The sequence below is a fragment of the Cebus imitator genome, unplaced genomic scaffold, assembly GCF_001604975.1.
Source record: "Cebus imitator isolate Cc_AM_T3 unplaced genomic scaffold, Cebus_imitator-1.0 Scaffold518, whole genome shotgun sequence".
NCBI classification, from domain to species: Eukaryota; Metazoa; Chordata; class Mammalia; order Primates; family Cebidae; genus Cebus; species Cebus imitator.
In genome coordinates this window covers 1,283,018-1,294,322 of record NW_016107833.1, presented here as the reverse complement: position 1 = coordinate 1,294,322, position 11,305 = coordinate 1,283,018, and positions in this window count along the sequence as shown.

Here is an 11,305-nt window from a genome sequence, read left to right as displayed (position 1 = left end):
TTTTTTTTTTGAGACAGAGTCTTGCTCTGTTGCCCAGGGTGGAGTGCAGTGGCTCAACCTTGGCTCACTGCAACCTCTGTCTCCCAGGTTCAAGCAATTCTCTGCCTCAGCCTCCTGAGTAGGTGGGATTACAGGTGCTCACCACCACGCCCGACTAATTTTTGTATTTTTAGTAGAGACGAGGTTTCACCATCTTGGCCAGTCTGATCTCGAACTCCTGACCTCATGATCCACCCACCTCAGCCTCCCAAAGTGCTGGGATTACACACGTGAGCCACTGCTCCCGCCTTGCTTATGTCTTATACTAAATTTCTATATTTCTTTGTGTTTAGTCTGGACATGATGTTCCAGTCCAGTGATCTTTTTCTTCATCTCTCTTTTTTTTAAAGGCAGCATTTCACTCTGTTGCCCAGGTTGGAGTGTGGTAGCACAGTCATGGTTCACCGCAGCCTTGAACTCCTGGACTAAAGTGATACTTCCTCCTTAGCCTCCCAAGTAGCTGGGACTACAGGTGCATGCCACCATGCTTGGCTGATTTTTTCATTAAAGTGTCAGTACCACAGAATTGTAATCACTGTAGCTTTTAAATATATTAAAATATCTCACAGGGCCACTCTCCTTTTGGACCATTTTTTTCAGATTTTCTCTGACTTTTATTATTTGTTTATCCTTCATATGAAATTTATAATTCATCAGTTTACTTTTAAAAATCCTGTGGATAGTTTAATCAGTAACATCAGTTTTGATCACTTATAGTTTCTTAGAAAATTACCTATTCCACACACAGTGTTTTTTTCACCAAAATCTTGCTTATTAACTTACTCTTTCCTAACAAAACGTATATTGATTCTCCGTTTGTTTTCTTGGTAACATTTGTGCACAAATTGTCTGTTTTCTTCAGAGAACCAGCTCTTGGACTTGTCTACCAAATGTGTTATTTCATGGTTTCTAATTTATCCATTTTTTGCTCTTGACTTTATTATTTCTTCCCTTTGTTCCTTTTAGAGAAAAATTAATTGGAAGAAAAAAATGATCGTGTATAAGAAATATCTGTTTTCAATGTAAATGAAGCTTTTTTTCTTTCATTTATTCACTGAATAATTTTTAAAGCCTCTATGTTCTGAGTTAGGTACTAGCCCATAGGAAAATAAAAAGATCCTTCTTTATATAGGAAATAGAAATCATTCCAGCATATAAATGCTATCAGAGTCTCAGGAATGCTTTTCTGAAACATTCCAAAGCTGAATTGGCAGGCTCTAGCTTTTCTCTGGCTCACGCCCTCACCACCTGGATGGTTTCTCTAGCAATGGTCTCCCTACCCTTAATGGAACAAGAGTTCTTAGAACTGGGGTTAATCATTCACGTGCATTAACCTGAGATGCCTTCGTCTTAGTTATCTCACACTTGTTTCTTCAGAAACCTCTGAAACCACACCCTTGTGAGGTAAGAGGCCTTAGAGTCAGCAAGTCATGCAGTTCTCTAGCTACCAAGGAAAGCTGATTAGATACTAATAACAGGAACCTCTCGGCCAGATGGCACCTGCTCACTGCCATACAGGGGTCAGGCATTTTAGTGTGCACTTCCTCAAACAGTCTAACCATTTCTCTTATGTGTCGCACATGATGTCAGCCAGAACTAAAACTTCCTACTCTACGAGTTTATAAGGCAGTAAAAGATGTTCCTTTCACCTACGAGTTTCCGTAACACAGATGCTTTCTCTTCACGGCTTGATACCAACAGAGTGGATCCCACAAGGGCATTTTAGCTTAGAGTCACTGCCCTCTAATGTTAGAGGTTAGCAATCACCCAGAGGCTGGTCCAGCCTCTTTGCAAAGGAAGAGCAAGTGAATTGCTTAAGGACACAGGCATCTGGGAGAAAAGGATGGTCACATTCCCTTATTCCCAACACTTGCCATTCCTGTCATGCTCCATATTCTTCATCTGTCAAAGCAGGAAATGATAGCATTATTGGACACTACTATTGTGAGTACCAAGATATAAAGTGCTTAGTGCAATCACTGGTATATAAAATTTAGAAAGTGTAGGCTTAAAAAATATTTTAACAAAAAAATGACGTTTCAGGGCCGGGCGCGGTGGTTCACATCTGTAATCCCACCACTTTGGAAGAACGAGGTGGGTGGGTCATGAGGTCAGAAGAGAAAGGTCAGCCTGGCCAAGATGGTGAAACCCCGTCTCTACTTAAAAAATTATATAAAAATTAGCTGGGTGCAGTGGCAGGTGCCTGTAATCCCAACTACTTGGGAGGCAGAGGCAGGGAAAGTGGAGGTTGAATCCGGGAGAGTGGAGGTTGCAGTGAGCCGAGATCATGCCACTGCACTCCAGCCTGGCGACAGAGTGAGACTCCAGGCGCGGTGACTCACGCCTGAAATTCCAGCACTTTGGGAGGCTGAGGAGGGAAAATCACAAGGTCAGGAGTTTGAGACTAGCCTGACTAACATGGTGAAGCCCCGTCTCTACTAAAAACACAAAAATTAGCCGGGTGTGGTGGTGCGTACCTGTAATCCCAGCTACTCAGGAGGTTGAGGCAGGAGAATTGCTTGAACCTGGGAGGTGGAGACTGCAGTGAGCCAAGATCAAGCCACCGAATTCCAGCCTAGACGAGAGAGTGTAAGGCTTCATCAAAAAATAAAAAAAGATGTTTCACTGTGTTGCCCAGGCTGCACTTGAACTTCTGGGCCCAAGGGATCCTCCCACCTCAGCCTCATATGTAGCTGGGACTACAGGCACACCACCTTGCCCTGCAGTGTAGGCTTACATTTTTAAAAACATCTAATCTGGAATCTTTAACACTTCAATAGTCATGGTGTCCCTGTGATTCTAGAATTAGATGGTAAAGAAAATAGAACAATCTTGGGTGGCAAAATTTTAGGTATTTATCTCAGAAAACCAGTGAGCTGGCTATAATGTTTCTACCTAAGAAATGTTTAGAGGTAGCAATCTGGCTATAATCAAAGATGTATTTAATAACAAACTCACAGTTTTTACTTTGATATCATGTCCACTTGCATAGCATTTAAAGCAGCACAGATTTTTATACAATTTACATTATATTGAGAAAAAGCTCAACTTTCCATACAATAAAATACCGTTTTTGTGGCTTACTGCTGGAGGGTACTATGAAGATAACAGGGTAGGTAAAGCCCTCTCAGTGTAATTCTTTTCTCCCACTACTGAACATCTTTGTGATTTCTCTTAAAACAATTCAAAGCAGCAAATGTGTTTAAGCAAAGCTTTAAGTAAATTAAGCCCTGGGCCATTTTACAACTTATTTTCTATTCTCCCGCCTTCCAACATCAGTTCAACAAGAACATTTCAATACCAAGTTCATAGGGTTTTTACCCTGGAGTATCCTCTGGTGACCTTTCAATATTCATCTGACACTGAGTAATTGAAAGTCCTTGTCTGAACCAAGGATCAGTGGACTTTTTGGTACCAGAAGTTTTTCTCTTAAACAACAGATGGGGCCATGATCTGTTGAAAATACATGGCGGGAAATGAAGTCCAGCTAAAAGTGAGAATGTTAGATGCTAAAAAGAGATACAAAAACCTCTGCAAACATGACAAGAAGCAGAATGCTGGCTTAGGAGGACTTGAAGTAGATTTTGACTACTGTCTTCTACTCCTTAAGCTGGTTACCCAGTGTAGCTCGCCCCGATGTCATTTGAATATCCTCTTTTTCCACATAGATGAGACTCCAAAAGAATGTGCAGTGAACGGATGATGCCTATGCCTCTGCTTATGTCGAGACAATAACCAATCTTGGTTGCTTGTATTTGGAGCCCAGTGAGGAGTGGGCAGTGAATTTGGCAGACATAGCACAATTTATTTATTCATTCACCTGTTGATGGGCATTTGGGCTGTTTCCCATTTGGGGCAATTAGAAATAGAGTGCTCTGAGCATGTGCGTTCATTTCTTTCAATAAATACCTAGGAGTGTAGGTCTGTATCATATGGCAGGTGAATATTTAAGATTTTAAGAAAATACCAAACTCTTTACCAAAAGGGCTGTAATATTTACATTCCCACCAGCAGTGTATGAGGGTTCCAGTTGCTCTAGATAGTGGTATCTTACTGGGGTTTTAATTTGCATTACTTTAATGTGTAGTGATGTTAAATATCTTTTCTATTGAATATCTGTTTGTTACTGTTATCTTCTTTAGTGAATCTTTGTTCAGATCTTTTGTCCATTTTTAAATGTTTTTTTCCTGAGTTTTGAAAGTTTTTATATATTCTACATACAAGCCGTTTATCAGATATGACTTGCAAATATTTTTTCTTTAGTCTGTAGCTTGGTTTTTCATTCACTTAACAGTGTCTTTTGAAGAGCAGGAACTTTAAATGTGAATAAAGTTCTAATTTATAGGTTTTTTTCTACAATACGTCACACTTTTGGTGTTGTATCCCACAATCCTTTGATTAACCCAAGACCAGATAGATTTTCTTCTATTGGCTTTCTAGAAGTTTAATGCTTTCAGGTTTTGCATTTATATCTGATTCACTTTGAGTAAAGTTTTTCTCTTTTTTTCCATATGGATATACAGTTATTTCTTAGGGGGAAAAATTTAGTCTTTCATTTATGATGTTAGCTGTAGGTTTTTGTAGATGCCCTTTATCAGGTTGAGGATATTTCCTTCTATTCCTAGTTTGCCAAGAGTTTTTATCAAGAGTGGCCTTGATCAAGAGTGGCCCCTACTTGAAAGTGGACTGATGGGTTGAATATGTAAAGTTGGTTGATTATGTTTTTCAAGTATTCTATACATATACTTTCTGTTTCTCCCAATTGTAGAGAGAGGGTTGTAGAAATCTCTAACTATAATTGTAGATTTGTGTATTTCTCCCTGCAATTTAAATTTTTTTTTTGTTTTTTTGAGATAGGTTCTTCCTCTGTCGCCCAGGCTGGAGTGCAGTAGCACGATCTGGCTCATTGCAATCTCCACCTCCCAGGTTCAAGCAATTCTCCTGCCTCAGCCTTCTGAGTAGCTGGGACTACAGGTGCACCACTACTGCCCGGCAAATTTTTGTATTTTTAGTAGAGACAAGGTTTCACTATGTTGGCTAGGCTGGTCTTGAACTCCTGACCTCAGGTGATCTGCCCACCTTGGCCTCCCAAAGTACTGTGATTACAGGCATGAGCCACTGTGCCAGGCCCTGAATCTTATTAAAAAATAAGAAATCCAATCTGAAAAATCTTTGCCTTTGATTTAGGATGTTTAGACCATTTACATTTAAAGTAATTGCTGAAATGATTTTATTAAATCTGTCATCTTGCCCTTTGTTTGGTATTTGACCCATGTTTCTTTATTCCTTTTTTTCTTCTCTTGAATACTTTGTCTTCCTTTGGTTTAATTGAATACTTTGTATGGTTCTGTTTTACCTTATTTGTTGGCTTATTAGCTATAACTCTTTGTTGTGGCATTTAAGTGGTAGACTCTATTAATTTATTCATGTATTTATTTATTGAGACAGGGTCTTATTCTGTCACCCAGGCTGGAGTGCAGCGGTGTTATCTCGGCTCACTGCCTCCCAGGCTCAAGCTATTCTCATGCCTCAGCCTCTTGAGTAGCTGGGATTACAGGCACCCACCTCCATGCCTGGCTAATTTTTGTATTTTTAGTAAACATGAGGTTTCACCTTTTTGGCCAGAGTGGTCTTGAACTTCTGACCTCAAGGGATCCACCTGCCTCAACCTCCCAAAGTACTGGGATTATATGCCTGAGTCACTGTGCCTGGCCAACTCTAAATTTTAGGGTTTAGAGTATACTTTTTTTTTTTTTTTGAGATGAAGTTTTGCTCTTGTTGCCCAGGCTGGAGTGCAATGACAATGGCGTGATCTCGGCTCACTGCAACCTCCGCTTTCTGAGTTCAAGCGATTCTCCTGCCTCAGCCTCCTGAGTAGCTGGGATTACAGGCACCTGCCACCATACCCAGCTAATTTTTGTATTTTCAGTAGAGACAGGGTTTCTTCATGTTGGTCAGGATGGTCTTGAATTCCTGACCTCTGGTGATCCACCCGTATCAGCCTCCCAAAGTGCTGGGATTAGAGGCGTGAGCCACTGCACCTGGCCTATAGTGTAAATCTTTAACTTATCACAATCTACCTTTAAGTAATATTATACCATTTCATGTATAGTATTACAATAGCATACTTTCATTTCTTCCTTCTTAGTCTTACTGCTACTATTGTCAGACATTTTGTCTATATATTTACTCATTTAATGAACCATACATGGTGCTCTTTATTCCTTTGTGTAGATCTGAATTTCTGCCTGGTATCAGGTTTAAGTTTTTTGAAGGTCAGAAGAACTTTTTATCATAGAAAATTTCAGAGCAGATAAAAGTAAACAGAATAGTATAGTGAACCATGTATCTATCACCTATTTCCAGTGATTGCCAACACTTTTGTACTTTTTTTTTTTTTTTTTTTGAGACAGAGTCTTGCTCTGTCATCCAGGCTGGAGTGCAATGGTGTGATCTCAGCTTACTGCAACCTCTGCCTCCCAGGTTCAAACAATTCTTTTGCCTCAGCCTCCTGAGTAGCTGGGATTACAGGCAAGCACCACCACACCTGGCTAATTTTTGTATTTTTAGTAGAGATGGGGTCTTACCAAGTTGGTCAGGCTGGTCTCAAACTCCTGACCTTATGATCTGACCACCTTGGCCTTCCAAAGTGCTGGGACTACAGGTGTGAGCCACTGCACCCAGCCCACTGTTTTACACTTTTTATATTTTCTAGCATATGTATGTTTTATATGTTAAAATAAGTAGAAAAAATTATGAAAATAAAATACATGTCCCTAAGCCATACTGCAAAACTATGGAGATAAATCTTGGGGTCTGAGTCCAGAAATCTGTGTTTTAACAAACAAACAAACAAATCTGCTCCAGTTGAGATAATTTTATCTGCTTGAGGACTTTCTTTAATATTTCTTGTGTTGCATATGTGCTAGTGAAGAATGTCTTTCAGTTTTTGTGTATTTGAAAATGTCTTTATTTGATCCTCATTTAAAAAAGATATTTTATCACTGGGTATAGAATTTTAGGTTAATAAATTTTTAACTTCAATTTTTAACTTCAATTTATTAAACATGTTACTCAACTTTCTTCTGGCATTGTTTATCACAAATAATCTACTGTTCTTATCTTTCTGCTCTTTGTAGATGTGCCTTTTTTTCCTCTGGCTGTTTTTACCTTTTGCTCTTTATATCTGGTTCTGATCAATTTTATTATGATGTACACTGACGTAGAAACCCAAAGTCTCAAAGGTTTACTCCTTTATATTTTCTTCTAAGAGTTTTATAATTTTGGTTCTTACATTTCAGTCTACAACATATTTTGAGTACATTTTTGTGCATTATGTGAAGAAAAATCTAATTTCATCCTTTTACATATGGATATGCAATTGTCTCAGCACCATTTGTTGAAAAGACTATTCTTTCACCCTTGTGGAAAATTACAAGGTTGATTTTCCACCTTGGAAATAAGGGTTTATTTTTTTACTCTGAATTCTAATCTATTTATATATATGTATCCTTATGCCAGTGCCACACTGCTAATTTCTGTATCATCGTAGTAAGTTTTAAAATAAGGAAGAGAAATTCCTCCAAATTTGTTCTTTCTTCAAGATTGTTTTGGTTATTCTGGGGTACTTTAATTTCCATATGAATTTTATCACCTTGTCAATTTCTGCAAAGAAGCCAGCTAGGATGTTAATACAGATTATGTTGAATCTATAAATCAATTTTGAAATATATATTCTATCTCTTTATTTACTTCCTCTATATAAGGAGACATCATAATCATACCTTTCTTTTTTCTTTAATCATGGGTTTCTTCAGTTTTTAAAATATATCTATAATGGCTGCTTTGAAATCAGTTAAATCTGATACCTGGGCTTTCTCACAGATAATTTCTGTTGTCTTCCTTTGTTTTTACTGTTTATGGTTTACACTTCATTGGTTGTTGTTGTTTTGCATGAGTTACAATTTTTGTTAAAAAACAGACTTTTAGATATTTTAGCAATTTTGGATACTGGTTTTTCTCTTCCCTTCTTCATTTCCAAGCTTGTTGCTATTTGCTTATTTATTGGTTTAGTAACTTGGCTGTACTATTTTAGTGAAGTCTATTTCCCATATAGTATGAAGCTTCTGATGTCATTCTTCAGAGGGCACAGCCTTGGGCACATGCACAGTTGCCCTGGGATGACAGTTGTTTAGCACGGCGCTTTCAACTATCTCTTTTCTTAATCTTTCTGTTAAGCTGTCTGCCATTGTTTGACTCACAACCTGCTCTTAGGCTCTACTAATTACCAATCGAATTCTTTATTGTGTTCAATTTGTACCCTGTGGATTAATTGCTCCACTGTCTGATCCTATTAAATTCAGACACATTTGCGGGGATAGTTTTTGAAGCCAACCTTTGAGGTTTGTTCTGATTCTAGGAGGATTCTCCTTAGCTATCTCTTTTTTCAGTCCTCTCTGCTAAACTAGCTGGTCTATAGTTTAGCCTGCAGCTCTCACGGAGCTACTGCCTCCTCTTAATTGCTTACCACCAAACTCTCCATTGTTTTTGAAAGTGGTCTTAGGCTTGAACTCTCTGACACTGTCCTCCAAATAAAGTCAGTTTCTTTGGGGAGAGTTTCAGAGTTCTTCGTCTTATGGCCTGACTCTCCCAATAAGAAAAATCTTTGAGTACCTGCCTCAGAGCTAAAGGCAGGGACAGTGGGACACTTTTCTTGGAGTAGCACCCTTGCTTTATGAGTGGGTTGGTGACTATGAGTGATCTCTGGTCTTCTCAGCTTGTCTCTCCCAACATAAAACCACTACTATGTGAACAAATGAGGGCTAGGACATTAAAGGGCCCAATATTCTCAGATTGCCATGGCTATGGTAGGGTAGTCATGGTTTCCTATGAGTAAAGAAGGGATGAAAGAAGAGAGCCTCTGACTTTTTGGGTGGATGAGAGATGCTAGCAAACTTTGTTTCCTAGAAAGATACCCTAGCCCTTGACTGGGAGCTTTGAGGAAAAGGAGCTTCATCTTTCTGGCCATGCCTACCTAGAGCCAGGCTTCCATCATGCTGAGCTGAGGGGAAGGGAGGAAACAGGTTATGCTCATGTGCCACAGAGTCTGGCTGTCTATAGTAAGATTAGGTAGATTTTCTTGAATATTTCTTTGTTTGCTGTATGACTTAGGACAAGTTTCAGTGACTTTCAATGGTCGTTGTTTTATAATTTTCACCAGTTTTTGTTGTTTTGTCAGGGGGTTGATCCATGAAGTGGTGGTCTTATATTATCATTCTGGGTGTCATTTGACTGTTCATTTTTATGTACTCATTTATTTGACACAGGGTCTCACTCTGTGACCCAGGCTGGAGTGCAGTGGCAATTATAGCTCAATGTAGCCTCAAACACCTGGGCTTAAACTGTCATCTCATTTCATTTCAGCCTCCTGAGTAGCTGGGACTATAGGCACATGCCACCATGCCTAGTTTAAAAATTTTTTTTTTTTTTAGAAATGGGGTCTTGCTATGTTGCCCAGGCTGGTTTCGAATTCTTGGCCTCAAGTGGTCCTCCCTTCTCTGTCTTCCAAAGTGCTGGGATTACAGGTAGGAGCCACTGTGCCCAGCCTGTTCATATTTTAAAATTCTTTTGTTCCTCTGGGTTTCATTATTGATAGTTCCTATTCTTAAGTCTTCAAGTTCAGTAATCTTTTCTTATGTAATGTCTAGCTAGTCTTTATTTTATTTTTTAAATTTATTTTTACTGGCAAGACAAATGAGGTAATTAATCTGCCTTTAATTCTAGCTAGTGAATTTTTCATATTACATTGCAGTTTTCATCTGTAGAAGCTTGATTTGAGTATTTGTGGTATTTTCCTTGTCTCTAATTACCTTTCGACCATATGTAATACAGCTTAGTGCCTTGTTTTCTAATTCTAACATCTGTGTCAGTGATGGATCAAATTTAATTTATTTTTCTCATCATAGGTTGTAGAATCAGGGATCTTTGCTTAACTTTGCTTAAGTTTTGATTGGATGCCAGATTTTATGAATTTTACCTGGTTGGGTGATGGACCTTTTTATGTTTATATAAATATTTGTTCTAGAGCACAATTATGTCACTTGTGAACAATTTGAGCTTTTCAGGTCTTTTTTAATTAGTTCGGCAGGACTGATTAGCATTTAGTCTAATTATTCCGTTTTACTATGTACCATCCCGTTAAAAGGAAAACTATAGGCAAATTAAATTGAACAGTTTAACTGAGCAAAGAATGATTCATGAATTGGGCAGCCCTCAGAACCAGCAGTGCAACTCCAGGGCTGCCATGTGGCCAGATGGCATTTATGGACAGAAAAAGGGCAATGACCTACAGAAAATGGAGGTGAAGCACAGAAACAGCTGGCTGCCTACAGCTTGGCACTTAGTCAAACATGGTTTTAATAGTTGGCTGCCTTTGAATGGCCAAAATTTGGCTGCTGTAATTGGCTGAGGCTCGGCTACTTGTTACAAGAGTGGGTTACAGTTTGGTTACATCTCCAGTTAGGTTACAGTTCTCTGTGTATGGAAAAACTTTTAGCCTGAATTTAAAATATGTAAGGAGGTAGCCTTAGGCTTAACTTAGTTTAACACTACTAATGTAGATGAACTATGAGGTTTTCTGGTTTTCTGGTCTGGCTGGTGGGAGTAAGCACTCTTCCCTGCCCTGAGTGAGCACTGTAAACCTCTAATCCTTTCAGGTGTCTCTCTCTCTGGTTTCTGATGACTTCCGCCCACAAACGTGCTGATTAGTAGGTCCTCTGATGAATATTCAAGGATCCTTTGCAGATCTCCCAAGTTCTGTCTTTACAGAGCCCTCTCTTCTCTGGTGTCAATTCCCAGGAACTCTAGCTACTTTGATCTCCCTGACTCTCACCTCTGTCTCCACAAGTCAGGGATCCACCAGGCTTTGCCTGTGTTCTCCACTCTGCGCCACAGCCTGAAAACTGTCTCAAGGCCACAAGGTGGGGCAGTCTCTTAGGGATCACTGACTGTCTTTTGCTGCCTAAATCCATGTTTTGAAACTTTTTAAAAAAAAGTCTGATCTTTTGTTGTTGTTGTTACTGTCAGGCAGGAACACAAATCTGGCCCCTGTTACTGCATTTTGACCAGGGGCAGAAGTCTGGAGTACCCCTTTCAGTGCTTGTATTTCTCTCAGAATCCAGTAAATGGAATTACATTAGATCTGCATGCTAATAAGAAAGCAAAAAGCATAGAGAGTAAGATTATTTTGTGTATAAATAAGAAAAGC